This window comes from Callospermophilus lateralis, chromosome X (genome assembly GCF_048772815.1).
Source record: "Callospermophilus lateralis isolate mCalLat2 chromosome X, mCalLat2.hap1, whole genome shotgun sequence".
NCBI classification, from domain to species: Eukaryota; Metazoa; Chordata; class Mammalia; order Rodentia; family Sciuridae; genus Callospermophilus; species Callospermophilus lateralis.
In genome coordinates, this window is record NC_135325.1 from 88,264,945 (window position 1) to 88,284,305 (window position 19,361).

At 38.5% G+C, this 19,361-nt stretch overlaps 1 protein-coding gene and 1 non-coding gene across 7 annotated transcripts in view; both read left to right on the forward strand.

Annotated features, from left to right (window-relative positions):
- The window catches only part of Tmem164 (transmembrane protein 164), a 161,845-nt gene that overhangs the window by 29,360 nt on the left and 113,124 nt on the right, over window positions 1-19,361 (forward strand). The window lies entirely within an intron of this gene.
- LOC143639544 (U6 spliceosomal RNA) lies at window positions 19,239-19,342 on the forward strand. The gene has a single exon (XR_013154699.1). It is a non-coding gene; the product is annotated as a U6 spliceosomal RNA (small nuclear RNA).

A 19,361-nucleotide genomic window follows, 5' to 3' on the forward strand; every position in this document is an offset into this window, starting at 1 on the left:
TGTGGAGAAATTGAGATAATAGTTGCATAGGGGTTCTAAATAATTTATCAGCTTCTCTGCTCACTCTGCAGAAAAAAAAACTAAAGTCTATAGAGACAAGTGCACACAAGGACCAAGCAACAGACATGATGGCAACTACTGTCTCTTTTATTAGATTTTCGAATGAAATCAGACTATGTGAAGCTGAAAGTCATACAGAGAGACAAATTAAATACATTTGGTCATGTTCAAGTGGGAATAGAACTTTTCAGCTCTAGCTCCTTGAACCTATGTGGTGCTGTGAAATCTTATTTTCAGGCTCTGTTAGAGCATCTCCTGATGTTGATTACATTTCCCAAAGAAGCACTCTGAGCTGGTCATCTTCACTTAGTTCATCCTTCCCTCCCAGAGAGTTTCAAAGATGGGGAAGCAGGTGAGCTAGTTAGGGTCCTCTATTCAGGTATCTTTCCCCTTAAATCCAACCATATTCCTTTGTTTCTTTGTTTTAAAAAGTAAACATTTTTTTTTGGTACTGAGGATTGAATCCAGGAGCACTTAACCACTGAACCACATCCCCAACCCCTACCCCCTTTTGGTACTAGGGATTTACCTCAGGGGCACTCAGCCACTGAGCCATGTTCCCAGCCCTATTTTGTATTTTATTTAGACATAGGGTCTCATTGAGTTGTTTAGGGCCTCACTTTTGCTGAGGCTGGCTTTGAATTCGTGATCCTCCTGCCTCAGCCTCCCAAACTACGTGCACCATTGCAGCGGCCCCAGCCCTTTTATATTTTATTTAGAGACAGGCTCTTGCTGAATTGCTTGGGTCCTCAATAAGTTGCTGAAGCTGGCCTTGAACTCGTCTCTGTAGCTAAAGGGATTATAGGCATGCCCAGCAAACCTTTTATTTTAGATTGTAGAAATAATATGATCATGAATAAGGAAACTAAAAATATAGGAATATATAAAGGAACATTGAAATTTCCTGATAATTTTGTCTTTGTGCCCTGTTTCTTTTTAAACACCTTGATCAATATCAAAGATTCCTCCCTACTCTGAGATCTTTTCCTTCTAGTTTTCATTTTTCACTAGTGTGAAAAAAAGATTCAACTTCATGGGGGAGGAGCTCTAAATGTTATAGACTATGACTACACAAAATGAAGGTCAAGGCTTAAAGGACTTTCAGTCCAATTATTCATCCTTTTTTTTAAATGGATAAACTATAAGGCAGAGAATAAGGTTTTAGAAACGCCCACTGTGATCCTGCTGTATTTATCCATATGGGAAAATGGGTGTATAAGAGACATAGTTCACATTAGATCACTTTTGTGAAACTGCTTTGTGAACTGTAACATGCCCTATGCATGAGAGATTAGCATTAATACTGCCACTGAATGTGGCATGTGTTCTCACGTGTTTTTCTAAACAGTAAATATCTGTCTGTGGGCTGTTGCAGAAGTCACTGACAAAATGATACCCCTTGCCTCTGTTATTGTTTCCCTTTTGCAATTCTAGTAGCTTATTTAATTACCCTCTTTAGCTTAATATAAACCCATCAAAAGTCCAGAAAAGTAGGACTCAACCTCAGGGAAGGAAGGATAGAAGAAATGTAACTTACTACTGATGTGCACAGATAAATAACCAACCTGATGTAGGGAATTGATGAAGAATATAAGCATCATCTAGTATTGTCTCAAATACAATGAAGTAGGTGACAGCATTCTATAAACTGTTAAAGCTGGGTAATAATGCTGAGGATTGTTGTCATCATGACTACAAAGAGTAGCTGTCACCCAGCGACTTAGCTGTGATATTCTTCCAGGCAGTTCCTGAGAGGTCCTATACAGGTGCTAGAAAGTGCCATAGAAATACAGTCTCCTGATGGTTGTAAAAGCCAGGCAGCTAAATTTAATAAGACATTTGTCAAGAAGATGGAAGATAATGACCAATTTTTCGTAGACAAAGAGTTGCCTGCTGAAACAAAGCATGTATTGAACTATTTTGGAGTAGGAAGAAGCATTGCTATGACAACAAATTACTTATATTTGATTTAGAAGAAGGAGAATAGTGTGGCTTAATGGTTCAGAAAGCTCATGAGAACAATTGTTGGCACAGGTATATATTAAAATATAAAATGTTAACTATGATCTGTTAAATTATTGAGCATCTCAATGCATTTTGTGTCTTTTCTTTCTCAAACCAATGAAATAAAACATAAATAAAATTAAAGGGGGAAAAAAGCAAGCATAGTTACACAAAGATTATTTCACTTTCTAAGTTCAAATGAAATGCATGTGCCTTAAATGAAATTCACAGCCTTGATCTGCAGAAATACAAAAAAAAAAAAAAAAATCATGTGTTTAAAAGAAAAAAGAAACTCAGAGACCTGTTCAGTGTTTTTATGCCATGCAGACTTGAAATTATGGTACTTTGGAGTTTCTCATTTTGTAGATGTTTAATCTTTGTGATTGGTTGTGTGTTTATTTGAAAGGAAACCACTTGACAGAGCATTTCCATTCCTTTGTGTTCATGCTTGAGAGAATGAATAAACAGTCATTTGTATGAACTGGTTATATGCAGTGCATCTGGGGAAATAGGCTTGAGGCAGGTGGAGAAAGCATTGAGAATCTGGAGGAAACCTGTGGATATGGAGGCATTCTTTTCTTTTTATCTGGGGGTGGGGTACCAGGGATTGAACTCAGAGGCACTCAGCCACCAGAGCCACATCCCTAGCCCTTTTTTGTATTTTATTTAGAGACAGGGTCTCGCCATTGCTGAGGCTGGCTGTGAACTTGAGACCCTCCTGCCTCAGTCTCCTGAGCCACTGGGATTATATGTGTGTGCCACAGTGCCCAGTGGAGGGCCCAGAGAGTCAGCTCTCACCTTTTTCTAAAGACAAAACCAATCAGATGACAAATGTTCACTGGGATAGGTGTCAAGGTCTTCAAAACCAAGCTCTATGGGAGGGTGGATCTGGGGGCACCTTGAGGGCTCTTCAGACAGAAGCTTCAAATGCTTTCTATTTACTCTTTCCCTTTGTGCCTTTCCTGCACTCCTGTTGACAATAGTACTATCTCCCTGTTTTCCTGTTGTACTTCCAGAATAGGAAAGTAAAGTGGGATATAGGAAAAAGCTTGTAAATGGAAGACTATTTCAAGAAGACCGAAATACTACCCTAAACTTCAAACTGTCTTTCCAGGCAAAACTCACAATTTTGTTTTGATTACAATTCTGTTGGTCATTACTTCAGGGAGGAGGCTATGTCATAGTGTTCATTTGGAGGAGGAAGTTTGAAATCAATAATGAGTCAAATCTTAGGCACACTTATAAATGAGGAGGAGTGGCCCAGAATCACAGCTGTTGATGAGTCATAGAATTTGCCTGGCATACATTATGAATTCTGTCTTCTGAAACGACCTGGAGTTCAGTGTTTTACGAGTTGGCATCATGCCAAATCATGTCCCACCTTCCTCAGAAACTTCTAAGTGTTACCTGTTGTTTATAAGATAAAATTTGAAATTGTTAGCCTGTTCCTAAAGTACCTTCACAGTGTGGAAATGCACCTTTTAGAACAATTATCACCAAAGTAACACTCATTGTAGAAATTTGGAAGATACAGAGGTTAGAAAACTTTGTATAAAGGGCTAAAGTAGGAGGTGTTACAAAACTTTACAGGCCATGACACAACTACTCAACTGTACCCCTGAAGCATAAAAATAGCCACAGATAATGACAATATGTAAATGCACAAGTGTGGCTGTGTTCCAGTAAAACATATGAGGATCAATGGGCCACACTTGGCTCATGGACCATAATTTGCTGACTCATGATATAGAGAACAAAAACCATCCGTGATCACATCACCAAGATGTTGACATTTTTGCCAGTTTTTCTCCTGCTTTCGTATTGTTTTCCATAGTTGTGACTATACTATGTATCACCAATTTTAATGCCATGATATTTTTCATTTAACATTTTCATAAGCATCTATATCATTGAAAACTTGTCAGAAGCATAATTCATAATGACTATATAGTACTCCATCCTATAACTAGATCATAATTTCCTGCAATTGTAAATAATATTACAAAAAACTTTATGCACAGATCTTTGTTTCACATTATTTCCCAAGTCATTTTCCTTGAAGTGGAATTATTGAGTCAGAGGATATGAGTGTTAAGGAGCTTAATATTGCTTTCCAAAAAGGTAATGCCCATTTATATACCCATCATCAGTGGGAACTGAAAGAGCCTGTTCCATCTTGTCTTTGCCCACATCAGATAATCTCATAAAAGCAAAATCTTTTTTAAAAATGGTGTCTAAGGGGGCTGCAGTTGTGGCTCAGTGGTAGAGCATTTGTCTAGTATGTGTGAGGCACTGAGTTCTATCCTCAGCACTGCATATAAATAAATAAACAAACAAACAAATAAATAAATAAGTAAGGGGTTGGGGATTTAGCTCAGTGGCAGAGCACTTGTCTAGCATGTCCAGGGCCCTAAGAGTTCAGTCTTTGACCCTGGAGAGGGGCAAGAATGAATGAATGAATGAATGAATGAATAAATAAATAAATAAATAAAGGTATAAAATGCAATAACATTATTAAAAAATAAAGAGCATCACAGTGGCATCTAAGTTTATATATAATTCTTTTATTATTAAGGTAATTGGAAAAATATTTCAAATGATTATCAGTTATCATAGCTTATTTGCCTCCATTCTCCATAAACGTACCTGGGGTCCTAACTTTCCCCCTCCTTTTGGTCACACAGTTTTTCCCTTTCTTCCCTCTAGCTCTTTTTGTCAAGATTTCACTCATTCTTTAGTACCCATTCTATACCTGAGTTCATCTACAGTCCCTGCAGTGCTTCCTAGATCCTCCCACAAGATATATAATCTCTGTCTTTGAATCCCCACAGCACTGTGTGCCTCTCTTAGGGCACTTATCTCTTTCTGCCCCCTGTTGTGGTTACTTGTGAAAGGGCTTTATTCCCAGGGCAGAGACTGGGTCATGTTTTCTTTGTATGGACTCCCAGACCTTAGCAGAGTGCTAAGTTAATAGACTGACTAGTCTATTGGTGCCTTGTTGAAAGGTTCCTGAGGTCCTCTGCTTGTTATCTTTTTTCCATATGTGATGTTACAATCATTTGTGATGTTTACAGAACTGGTGGATCCTTGATAGGAGATGCTTCACTAGTCACTTAAGGTGGGCTGTGTCCGTTAGTCCTAGTCACTCCCTTGTGTGAAATCTGGTTCATCAAGTTTAACAAGTGATGATAAAAAGCAGTTTGAGTATACAGGAGGCTACTATACTCTTGCATGTGTGATATAATATTGCATTGTCTGGGAGAAGTTTCAGTGATGATGGCAATTTTTTTATATCTATACTGTTCAATGTGTGTGGTACCACATTTGGCTATTGTGCACTTGATATGTGGTTTCTGTAACTGAGGACCTTATTTCTTCATTTTATTTTATTTAAAATACTTGAAATAGCCACAGATAGCTTGTAGCTACCATACAGAATATTTAAGGGTATAGTCCAAATTTTAGTAACCTATAGTAACATTGAAGTTGTGACTGCCTGGAATTTTGAAGATGAAGCCCAAACCTTGGTAGAAACATGGAGGGAGAGAAAGGGGGAGAGAGAGAAAAAAAGGTGTGTTTGTTTCAAAGTGGAAACTGACTCCAGTGGGTGATCCATGTTGGGAGAGAAGAAAGATGGTGCCAGATTGGTAGGATGGAAGTAAAGCACACTAAGCTGGAATACTAAGATGATGTTTGTGTTTGACACTAGTGGGGTCTATTAGGGAACCATTAAAGATCCATGAATGACAGATGAGAAAAGTATTGCAAGGTTACTTTGCCCAGGCATGGGAAGCTACTAGAAGAGGATGTGAATTGGTTTCTCCATTATTAGATAGGCCCAGATAGTAGTGTTTCATAAACTCCACCAAAAGTAGCCACATCAGAAAACACAATGATTTATTTTTTGCATTAGCTTCCAATTATTGTGTGGCTCATACACCAGTGCAGAGTGCTGACAGCGGGTAGTTGAGGAGTGGCAGAGAATGGCTGCCTATGTGAGGGGAGGAAGGATAGTCTCCTCTGCTTAACCACAGGCACAAATGCCATTTGTGACCCTGCTACCTTGAAAGGTGTATCTTTCACTTTTTAGAAAAAAAAAGTGGCTCTTTCACTTTTTAGAAACCAGAATGGGTATCTACCCATTCCATTCCTGCCGCAGTCTGGCTGGGCACAAAATCACGAGCCACTCACAGCCTTGTAGATTCAAACAGCAATTCTTTATTCCCGAACTCACACCGGCACTCTACAAACACGTTCTGGGCCAAATCCACCGGCACTCTACATGCACGTTCTGGGGAAAATCACACTCTCCATCGGGCTCTGAATCCCAAAATACTCTCTGAATTCCACCAGAACTCAACGGAACTCTAGGCGCCTGAGGCAGCAGGATATGCCCTATTCCCAGCAGGAATCACCTTAAACCTGGAACTACTCTAAACCCTGATGCCCTAAACCCCCATCCACCCTAAACCCCCATCCACCCTAAACCCTGATCCCACCTTAAAAAAAAGTCACTGCAAATGACCTGGGTCCACCATGGAGAGTCCTTCCTCTAAGCAACATGGCGTAGGCTGACAAAGAAATTGCCATGCGTCATTCCTACTTGTCAATGGCTCTCAGCACATTCCAACTTTCCTTCTTTCATTAAGGACCAGAGGAAACTTCTAATTTTATTATTAGGAGAATATTTTTCAATTTAATTTTTAAACTGATTTAGGCTGAACACTTATATTTCTTTCTTCTACCTATTCTTTACTTCCCTCACCCTTTCCTTATTATGTTGCTTATAATTCCATCCCTGTGTCATGACTTTAGCACTTGGGCTTAATAATTAACCATCATTATCCTAAAGATCTCTGGACTCATTTTAAAGGAAAACATTTATCAAAGGAGACTCCTTCTCTTCACACTTCCCCACATATCTGGCTGACTCAGCCATTCCTATTCTCTTCCTTCTCTCTACTCCCAACTCCAGGCCCACCTTGAATCAGGGAGATGGCCCACTCAGGAATAGGCTCCCTTTTGGGAAAACATTTTCTAGTTAACTCATACCTAGAAATCTTCATAAACACTTGACCCAGAGGAGCCTTGGGACATAGCTGACAGTTAAATATCCATGGGTATGCAAGCCTTGCAACTGAGAATCAAGTATACTTTGCTTATATTTGGTCAGTTGCTGAGAACAAAAAAGGCAGCCTTGTGTGGGCTTCATTCACCTCATTTCCTGCTCTTAAGAGAGAACTAGAATAACTGTGACTAGCACTTTTTTCTCTTGGCATAGTGAAGCAGCTTCCTTACTGATGCCTGATTAAAGGAAAACTCATCTAAATTGCCGTGGGCGGAAGGCGGGGAAAGTACCTTAAACTGTACACTTTAAACTTTTGCAAAAGTCAGTTGTCTTTGAATGATTTCTCTGCTGATCTTAGAAGAGGTTAGTAGCATAGATTTTTTTTTGACCAGAGATTGAACCCAATGGTGCTTTACCACTGAGCCACATCCCCAGCCTTTTAATTTGTTTATTTGGAGACAGGGTCTTGCTAAGTCGCTTAGGGCCTAGTTAAGGTGCCGAGGCTGGCTTTGAACTCATGATCCTCCTACGTCAGCTTCCCCAGTTGCTGGGATTACAGGCATGCACTACTGTACTAAGCAGTAGCATAGATTCTTGCAGTGTATCTTTACTGTGAGATTCTGCTAGATACCTAGAGTCAGACACTAATAAATTTGAATTTTGGTTTGTCACCTGTTAGTTGTTTGAGCTTGGGCACATTTCTTTACTTCTTTGAACTTCACTTTATCCATCTGTCAAATGAGGATGGTAATGCCTGCCTTGCATGGTCTTTATATAGTGTGTCTATATAGCAAGGTTGCTGAGACCTACCTAGTCAGGACTCAATAAATGGTAGTTGTTATTTGAGGCAGTTCATTTATGTTTGTAATAACCACAAGGTTAAGCTCATGATCCAACTCACTTTTGTCTTCCTGAAACTGAAAATACAAATCCTCAGAGCAAGACATTTTCTTAACAGAAGGAGGGTTTCTGGGTGTGAGATGATCAAGGAAAGTTCTAGAGTTGCTTTCACCAATGAGATCAAAGTTAACTACCACCTGTCTGAGAGGTTTCTGTCTTATTTCAGGGCAGAGGTGGGGATGGGGGATCAATGGATGGATGGATGGATGGTAGATCCTTCTGACAGGCCTTGTTAAGAATAGATTCCTGGGAAAGTGGCCTCTACTTTCTACAGTGGGGTTGGGGTGGATTGTTTTTGATTCAGGGAAACTTTGTGTTTCATATTTGGGGGTCATGATCTTCCACCCTGGATATCTCTGTTGGCCTGGCTTTAAGGAAAGCTTTTCAGTTGATCTCTTAATCTTCAGAAATAACACCAGAAATCAATTACTCCATCACCTCCCTTACAGAAAAATGACTGGCTTTTACTTAACAGATTTGTGCTCTACAGATCCAGTGGATCTGGATTTTGATTTTCTGTATTATCTGAGTCAGAATTTCTGAGAGTGATACATGCCATGTGTGGATAAGGGAGGGGTCAGGTATGGCTCAGAGAGGGGGGCTTTTGTGGCACTAACATGGAAATTCATTAGGGAGGCAGAGGGGCTTTTCATATCTACTGCTACTGGGAATCTTGGCAAAGAACAGGGAGGGATCATCATGACTAACCTAGAGATAAATCACAGATATCAAGTAAAATGTTCAGAGAACTTCCTTCTAAGAGCCAGCTCAGAAGTTCTCAGATTTATTCACTTCTGTTGCAATTTCTTTTGTGAGAGTGAGAAGAAATTCATTTTTGAAAAAATTGCTAGTGATATAAAATCTGTATGTCAAATCCTACTTGATGTTTAGAGAGGCAGCTGAAAAATTCCTTTGTTAATGTGAATTATGGATTTTGAATTGTGATTTTTATGTATTGGGGTTGCCTCAACAGTTTACCTATTTTTCAGGGTACAGCTTCCTTGTAGTGGAATGACATCTTCCTTTATAAGATGTTCAGGAAAATGGAACCAGTGTCATAGTCTCCCTTGATCTAGGGTCCCCCAGAGACTAAGACCTTGGAGTTGTAGCAGCAACTCTATTAGATGAGTTAGCATGTAGATTGCCAGAAGCTTTTCTCTCTCTGTGTTTTAAGGAGTTGTGTACAGAGTCACTTTTCATGTTGATAAAATTATGATTTAAAACAAAAGAACTGAATGAATTCTTCACTTAGTTCCTTCTGTTAAAACCTCCTTTGCCCTATGTGCATCCACCCTCTGGAGTTACCTGCTACTGGGGCGTAAGTCCTCAAGTCCTGAGCTTAGTAGCAGCTATTATATTTCCTCTGTGGCTAGAGGTCACACCCCAAAACTGGAAATTTGGGCTCTGACTTGCAGCCTGATTTAAAGAGAGATCATTTAAATATGTCATCTTTTCCCCTAGATCCATATAGTGAAATTTGACTCTGACCTTTTAGATAAATCACCAGGGAAAAGCAATAGCCTAAATGGGAAGTAGATCTATGAAACAACCCATTATAGCATTACCTCATTTTGTTTTATTTTTGCTTTTTTTGAAAAAAAAAACATTTTTGAAAAAATTGCTAGTGATACAAATCTGTATAGGGAGGGAATCCAGGTGTGCTTTACCACTGACTGATATCTAGCCCTTTTAAATTTTTTGTTTGAGATAAAGTCCTGCTAAGCCTTGGAGGCTGGCCTTGAACTTTGGGTTCTCCTGCCTCAGCCTCAGCCTCCTGAGTACCTGGGATTTCCTGGGATTATGGGCGTGCACCACCACACCTGGCTAATAGCATTCCCTAGTAAATGAGTAATAAATACCCTAACTCTATCCCTGACCCCCCACTAGTCCCTACAGCCAGAATGGGAAAGTAGATGATTTTTTTGTCCTTTCTGTTACGATTTTATTTTAAAGTGAATTCTGAAATCAGACACAACACTATAGAGAAGTTTCAAAAATATGTGTTGCAAATTGACCTTAGCTGATTTGGTTGTCCACAGTTACTATGTTCTCTTCTGGAGTGGATATCACTAATCTCTAATAGTTAGAAATAGCTGAAAACTATAGCTTTCTATTCCACAATGAATATGTTAAAGGACAAATTCTTCCATGTAAACATTTAATAATAATCAGACACAAAATATATATCATATGGCCTGATTTGTATACTCAGAGACATTCCAGATATTTTTTTTCCAACAACCATTTTGTGCAAAAGATTCACTGGTGGTAGGTGTGACAATATTCCAGCAGTTGGATTTTGCTAAACTTTTAATTAGAAGGCACATCCAAACCCTCCATTAAGTATGTGGATGTAAGATTTGTTGGGATGTCTGAGCCTTAGGTATCATCCCAAAGGGGTGAAGGACATTAGGCAAATCAGAATCTTTTATCTAATTCCTCCAAAGGTGGAGTGACTGAATAATATTTCTAACTGATCTGTCTTGAACACCAAGCAGTTTCCCCAGTGAAATATCATTTTTAGTGTTCATTATTATAATGAACAAGCTGTCAGAAGTGTCTCAAAGCTGAAACATTTGATTGTAGCATTTTATTCTATTTTAAAAAGTTAAAGTATATTTTACCTGCAATAAAATTTACCCCCATTTAGGCTGGGGATGTAGCTCAGTGGTAAAGTGCTTGTTTAGACTTCACAAGGCCCTGGGCTCAATTCACAGTGCTGTAATCAATCAATCAAAAATTCCACCCTGTTAGGGTTCAGTTCTGTGTGATGTTTTTGTTGTGTTTTATTTTTGCAATGCCAAAGCTTGAGCCCAGGGCCTTGTGCACGCTAGGCAAGCATTCTACCACCAAATGACATACTTAGCTTTTTTAAAAAAATATTTTGAGGCAAGATCTTGTTAAGTTGCTGAGGCTGACCTTGAACTTGTGCCACCATACCTAGCCAGTTCTGCAAGTTTTGATAAACACATAAAATTTTATATATACTATGATCAAAAAGGAGAATACTTCCATCATCCCCAACTCCCAAATTGCTCTATGCCTTGATTGTTTTTTTTTAATTTTATTTTTATTTTTTGGTACTGAGGATTGAACCCAGGGACACTTAACCACTGAACTGGATTCCCAGCCCTTTTTATTATTTTTTTAAATTAAAAAAAAAATGGTAATGGGGCTTGAGCCTCGGGGCATTTTACCACTAAGCTACATCCCCAGCCCTTTTTATTTTAATTTTCTAAAATTTTGAGACAGGGTCTCAGTCAGTTGCTTAGGGCCTCGCTGAATTGCTGAGGCTGGCTTTGAACTTGAATGAGTAATCCTTTTGCCTCAGCTTTCTGAGTTGCTGGTATTACAGGCATGAACCACCACACCCTGCTTGGGCTTGTTTTTAAAGCAGCTTTTTTGAGATATAATTGATGTATAGTACCCACTCAAAGTATACAACTCAATGTTTTTTTGATATATTACATTATGAATTTCATAGATTGTGGTGAGCTGGAAGTGGTGGTGCATGCCTGTAATCCCAGGTCCTTGGGAGTCAGAAGTAGGAGGTTTGAAAATTTAAGGCTAACTTCAGCAACTTGGTGAGATCCTGTCACAAAATAAGAAAAAGAAAAAGGTCTGGGGATATAGCTCAGTAGTAGAACACCCCTGGAATCAATCTCAAATACCATACACACACAAAAATGATCGTAGTAAAATATATGTGATGTAAAGCTTACCATTTTAAGCATATTTAATTATATAATTCAGTGGCATTGATTACATTCACAACATTGTACAACCATCACACTATTCCAAACACTTTCTCACCATTTCAAATTGAAGCTCTTTCTTCTTAAGCATTAAGCAATGACTTTCCATTCCTCCCTCCCCAGTCCCTGGTAACCACTGTTATATTTTTTGTCTCTATGAATGTGCCTATTCTAGAAACCTCATATAAATAGAAGCATACAGTATATATCTGACTTGTTTCACTTAGCAGAGTTTTCAGTGTTGTAGTATGTATCAAAGGTTCATTCCTTTTTAAGGCTAAATGATACTCCATTATATGGATATGCCAAGTTTTGTTTATCTATTTATCCATCAATGGACACTTGGGTTGTGGTCACCTTTTGGCTATTGTGAATAATGCTGCAGTGAACATTGGCTTATAGAGAGCTGTTTTAATCCCTGCTTTTGGTTCTTTTGGGTATATGCCTAGGAGTGGAATTGCTGAGTCATGTGGTAGCTCTGTGTGTTGCTTTTTGATGAACTGCCAAACTGTATTCCACACCAACTGGATTATTTCACATCTCCACTACTAATGTACAAGGGTTCTAATTTCTCTACATCGTAACCAGCACTTTTTATTCTCTACTTTTAAAATTGTAGCTGGCCTAGTAGTTGTGAAGTAGTATCTCATGTGGTTTTGTTTTGCATTTTGCTAATGATAAATGATATTGAACATCTTTTCTTATATTTTTTGGCCATTAGCATACTTCTTTGGTGAAATGTCTCTTTCTCCAAATAGACAAATTTGCCCATTTAAAAAAATATTTTGTTGGTTTTCTTTTTGTTGTTTACTTGTAGTTTTTTTTTTTTGTAACAGGGATTGACCCAGGGGTACTTAACCACTGAGCCACATCCCCAGCCCTTTTTTCTATTTTTTCTTTTTTGAGACAATCTTGTTAGATTGCTGAGGTAGGCTTTGAAATTGTGATTCTCCTTACAGGTGTGCACCACCATACCCAGCTCGATTTGTAGTAGTTATTGATGGGGTTTTTGATTAGAGATTTCAGTTTGCTAACTAATTGCCCCTCAAGTGTAATTAGGATTCTTCAGATTTTGATAGTGATGTGCTGGAAAATGTTTGAATCCCCAATTTATAGCAGTTGCCAATTTCCAAGGTCAATTTTGTGCTATCAATCTGTGTTTACTCAAGTAACAAAGCAGAGCTGGGAAAAGATATGCATAATCAACTCTTTCTAGCCTCTGTTATAAGGCTCCCTAGCACACCACAGAATGTCAACTAACAGGGTAGAATAAGACACACATATCTCAGTATCTGTACTGAAAGTGTTCAGAATAAATTACATATAACTAAAAGGAAATGATTTTCTATTACAACACTTTAGCTCCCTCTAATAAAAGTACAAATGGCTATAGTTTGTTGGGTACATCAGGTGCTAGAAGGATCCAAGTGTTTAATAAACATTATGAATAAGCAGAGGAAGAAACACAGTGTAGGTTAGTATAGGAGGGATTTGAAACCAGACTTCAGAGCCCATGTGTTTGACTTGTGTGCCATACTGTATTCTATTCCATTATTGGGATTTATGTAGTGCTAACTACCATAAACAGAGTGAGTTGCTTTATTCTAACTGCTTGGGTTCTTTCTTTGCTACCTTTGGTCCTCTAGCCTCTCTAAAACCTGTTCAAATTGAAAATGAAAATTCAAGCTGTGATGTACCACCTATCAACAAACTGGAAGGAGTTAAAAATATCCTTGTCCTGGTTGCAAAATACCCCCCATGTATTGTAAGAACAATTTCAGCAAGCCAGAAATGGCAAAAATGAAAAGTGAAAATCTTCCATAATCCCATCTGCTGGGGATAATCATTATTAATAACTAGCATTTATCTTTTATTGGCTTTTTCTTTACACATTTTTATTTTAATTTTTTTTTACAAAATGGAATGATTCAATATGATAGGAAAATTTTCTCTTAATAATATAGATGGATTATTTTCTATGCCAGTGCATATAACTATTTCTTTCAACAGCTACAAAATATCCCTTGTATGAAAGAAATGTAAGGGATTTTGAAAGGCTACTCTGAAAAAGGGATGATAGATGACACATGGACAGTAAAGTTGATAACCCCTGTTGGGTACCAGCAACAGAGGCACCATACTGTCCATTTGTCTCACCACAGGCTACTATAACTTACTGGGAATGGGAAGATACAAATCAATTAATACTCTTAAAAAGAGTTATAGGAAGTGGCTGGGGCTGTAACTTGGTGATAGGGCATTTGCCTTGTCTGTGTGAAGCACTAGGTTAGATCCCCAGTACCCCATATGAATAAATGAATAAAAAATTTGTCACGACAAAGACAACAATTAAAAAAGAGTTACAAGAAAACTTTTATAATAAGCTACTCAGGCATAATTAACAGGTAGGAGGATGACTGAATTCTTTCACATGTCTTCAGGGCTTTGAAGCTCTGGTCTTTGAAACCCTTTGGAATCTCTTTCTTCAACTCCAGTAGGCACTGTTCAGAGTTTGAGGAACATCATTTTCATGGCAGTACAACCTTTTAATTTCTCTTAATTGTTCCTGATTTTGCAAGATGGCCACCACTAGGTTTTATTTTGATCTGTCAATTTTCAATGATTGTCAGTGTTTCTTTGTTTTTTCCTTGGTCCTGGGCAGTTGTCACTAGCAGAGCTCCTGTCAACCTTATCAGGTGTGGTATTTATGACTGTTGCAACAGAGAATTGATAGGAGAATATCTGGGAGAAGGGTTAGCCAAGAATTAGTAGAATATTGACAGCTATTATTGGGTGGCTGTCAAAATAACCGTGCTTTCTTTTCTGGCATGTATCATTCCTGGGAATAAAATAATCCAAGAATGATAAGCTCTCAATTGCCATCTGTTGGTTTGTGATGCTGCTTGCTTTGTTCTACTTAACACTGGACAATGACCTCACTTGGCACTTGGCAAAATTTAAAGGAAGATAAGGTGATCATAGGGTGTAAAGTAAACTGACTGCTTACAGAGAGATAGGCTAAAGGCCATTGGTGTCACTTTATCAGGATTTATTTGTCTTACGCTGTCTTTTCCTTCCCTCTTTATCTCAGGGAGCCAGCATTATAGTGTTATTAGTTTCAAGAAGTAACTTTGATAGGGGTGAGAGAGGGTAAGCTTTCAGGGTTGGGGTCATGTGCTGTCTTTTATCTTAATTAAAAAGGTAAAATTTGGGGCCAGAGGTGCAGCTCAGTGATGGAGCATTTTCTAGCATGCATGATACCCTGGGTTGCATCACCAGTACTGAAAAAACAAATAAAAGAAAGAATGGTAAGATTATGGTTGCTTGGTGATCATGAATGACATTTCATTATCTTTCAAAATACATGCTAAGCATCCAGCTTGTAACATATATATCACATTGTGCCTTTTGGTCTGTATCCCTTTTTAAGATAAACCTCTCCCTGCCAGCTCTGCTATGAACAATGACAGAGACCCTACCTTCCTGGCTTGGGTTGATTAAAGAGTAGGCTACCTGACCTTTGATAGCCCATCCATCACCTGGATCAATCAACATGGGCTTGACAAGAGCAGCTGAGCCATGTGTGTTCCTTTCCTAGGAAATTAGAATTGGGGGCGTAATAGGCTAAATAAGGCAGTTTGCAACAGAGACGAGCCAAAAGATGATGTGGAGGCAAGCGGTCCTGATGGACTGTGTTCAAGCTGGTGCTGTGAGGGTACAGATACCATGAATAAAGAGAAGGAGCTAGATAGGGAAGTATAGACAGACTATTCTCCACAACCACCACAAACCCAGGAGCAGCAATCCTGTTCTGAGGCCCAGCTTTACTCTACCTAGGACATCCATGGGATACCTATATTCTTAACTACCAGCCTCCCTTTTTCTTGAGTTGGCTTTAATAGGACTGGGTTTTCTTGGAATGAAAAAGACCAGCTCTAGGCCCCAGCTTTTACCATTGTAGATGTCTGGGTTGAGCCAACAACAATAGTTGGTTAACTGTAAAGGTTAAATTATGTGCTGAAGACTTTTCTAGGTATTATAGGGAAGAGTGGAAAAACACAAGATACCTGATTATTTCTCTGATGCTTGGTGCTGACGCCATGGGCTTCAAGTTCGTGTTCCTGGCAAAACAGTGTGAATGAAAAGAGGCAGGGATCCTGACTGTTCATTTATCACCTCACAGCTCTCAACCAGCAGGGGGTCTTCTTTATCCTATTTAACCTCTCAGCCCAGTATTTGCCTTTCATTTGTTCCCCTTTCCAGTCAAGTCCTGATTATTTACGATTTAGAGAAAAGCATTAATGTGAATAATAGAAGGTTGCTCCACTTTGGCCTCTCTTCCTGGCCACCACAGAGCATCAAGCCCCAGAGATGGAAACAACTAGAAGGAGAGGTAAGGAGGCTGAAACACATTGGGGTGAGGTCAGGCAAATTAACATTGTTCCTTCTCTCATTTTGATTCCTTTCTTCTACTTCCTGTTCCGTGTTCTTTTCCAGGTACCTGTAGGAGACTGCTGTGCTGGTAATGCCAATTTATCTGATAATAGTAAAAGTATAACATTTGCTTTTTGAAAAAAAAACATATTTGGGGACAAGTTGTCTAGAATGCTATTTTTCTTTCATCTATTGTATCGCTCCTTCTTATTGACTCGGTTTAATGTTGGGCTCTTAGCAACTATTCTCATTCCAGGATTTGGGGTCAGCTGGGTAAAATATCCACAGTAATGTTTCTCCAAGTGTGGTTCTTGACCCACTTGCCTCATAGTCACTATGGGCACTTAATTTATTTTTAATTTTAATTTTTATTATTTTTTAATTTTTATTTATTTTTAAAAAATTTTTTGGCACTTAATTTAAAATGCTGTACCCCAAACCTATTAAACCCAGATATTGGGAAAAAGGGAGAGGAATTGAGGTGGGAATCTGAATTTTAACCCACTCCTCCTTGAGGTGATATTTATGCACACTTTATGAATAATTACTATATAGAAGATCTGAGAAGTATTTGGTAGGTAGTTCTGGGAAATTACTAATGTTTCTGGGGCACCCATTATTAGTAGAACAAGTGAGTGAGTGGGGAGAAAAAAGAGGGATGTTCCAAGGTGTTAAAAGGGGTTTTCTAAATGTACATACATAAGTACTTTTTATTGGAAGGAAGGCAAAGAAGAATAGAAATGCCACCGTGCAGAATTAGATAACTCTTAGCATTCACATCTTTGTGAGTTAATGCCTGGATAATTAAGAGTTGATTGGGCAGGGACATAGGAAAATTTTGTGTACATTAGACTTGGCTTGCATCCATGTTTCTTTCTAAAGAGAACACCCCTCTCTCCATTTTTGGCATTGTTTTTATTTAGAGTGAAAATAGCCAGTCATCCCTAACATATTTGGGGTTTTGTGGTAATTTAAGTCTGTAACAGGCACTGCATAATGTCATTCAATGGTTGTACCTAAATATAACCCTACTAATTAAAATGGGGATATTGTGTTTATTTTAAGAGATTGGTTATAGTGTTCTGTCTTTTTTTCAAACACTGTCTCTATGGAGTAAAGCAAGATCCTGTGTTTCATTGCTTTCCAGGCATTCCCAACAACTGTTGAATGGATTTTGTTCCAAAAGTTTCTTTGGAAGTCTATTTAGAATTCAGATTGCATTTTCCCATGGACACAATATTCTGCTTGTGGGTCAGGTTCCCAGAGCAGCTGGCAAAAGTCTGTTTAATCAGAAGTGGATAAGAAGGGATAGTCCTGTAGCTCATAACCAGAATTCCTGAAAGTAATTTTAATGGGGAAAAGCATCAGGGTGTAGACCTGTGATCTTAGGCTACATCCCAGCTTTATTCTCTGACCACAATTATAGGGATTTACTCTGGGAGAGAGCAATTAAGACTTCTTCACAAGATCTCCTAGGCTTTGTGTGGTCTGTTTTCTGCTCACTTCTCCAATATCACTTCTTACCATATTTCCTTTGGCACTCTGGCGTATCCAGGCAGAAGGAACTACTTTGTGTTCCCTGAATGTGCCTTTGTAACCTCTAGACCATTTAAGCCTGTACCCATGTTTTCTCCTTTGCCTGGAACTTTCTCCCCCCACCCTCCAGCGCCCCTTAACTAGCATCTGTGTTTTAGGCTTTCAAAACTCTGGTCACAGATTTTGCTATAGTGTGATTTAGATGCTTATGTCATTTCTCCTAGACTGAACACTCCAAAAAAAAGGGGGGGGGCAAAGATGTCTCCTTTACCTGTTGCAGGTATTCCCAGCACTTAGCATAAACTATATGGTAGATGAATGAGTGATCTAGTCCAGGGGTTCTCAACCTTTTTTTGTAGCTGCTGCAGACATGGTGGATGATCTTTATGACAAGCTGAGTTCTGCATCAATAAGAAGATAATATTTAAGTTATGCAGAATTTCTAACTGATAGATTTGTAATTCAAGCCTTTTCTCTCTGACTCCCGAAGACATAGCAATGCAAGTGAGAAAGGGTATCATTGTCATACAAATGAATATATATGCAAATAAATTGGAAACCTTAGGACTTTATTATTTACAATACATTAACTTGCGTCACTTCTCACCTGATGAAATATAACCAAGATCTGCTGAACCATGCCGAGAACTCCCAATCTGGCGTAACCCTCTTCTTTCTCAGATGTGGTCTCTGAAATTTCAAGAGGGCAGAGTTGTTTTTTGTTTTTTTTGCTTTTGTTTTTGTTTTGTTTTATCTTTTTGTTCAAGTCCATACTTCAGTTAGCAGCTATTCGGGGGGGTTATAATAACCTAGGGCTTCTGATTCCAGACAATTGCATTTCCTTCCAGAGCCATACATTTCCATAATTCAAGTCTAAATACATTGGAACAACTTATTCTTCTGTGGGTATTTGAGACTGTCTCAAATCTCTTGACAAAGGCCACTACTGGTGGAATACAGGGGACAACAGGAGAATGAAGTAATGCATAAAGTGCCTTCTGTAATTTAGGTTTTGTTCATTTAATACTGGGCCTGGAGGAGAGCTAAAGGAGTATAGCTTACCCAAGGCACTGCTTATAGAATTTACACATGACAGATGGCTTTTCATTATTCTAGGATTTCACATGTGTAGAGTGTAGAACATAACTGAATGCTCAGTGGGTATTTCTTGATTGTGCAATTTGCTAAAATTCCTCTGCTAGTATGTTAGTAACACTGTTTTAAATTTTCTAAACCATTTGGCATTTAATAAGCATGTGGTTTGATAAATGGTGTTATTATTCATTTAAGTAGTGGCAGTAGTTTTATGCAGTTCTGGCAGGGCTAGGAGGAGGCTTTAGATCATTTGGTTTGTAGCCTGGCCTTACTATTGAAAATTACACATGATAGGTTAATTATGCCTAATCCAAAAATATGAATTGTTTTGAAATCCATAATTTTCTGAAGGCTGACTTGCTCCTCAAAAAGTTTGAGATTTAGTACTTTTTTTGGCAACATGTGTACCCAAATTGGAACAATACAAAGAAGATTATCATGGCCAATATATAAGGATGACACACAAACTAATGAAGTGTTCCATTTTTAAAATATATTTTCTAAAGAAC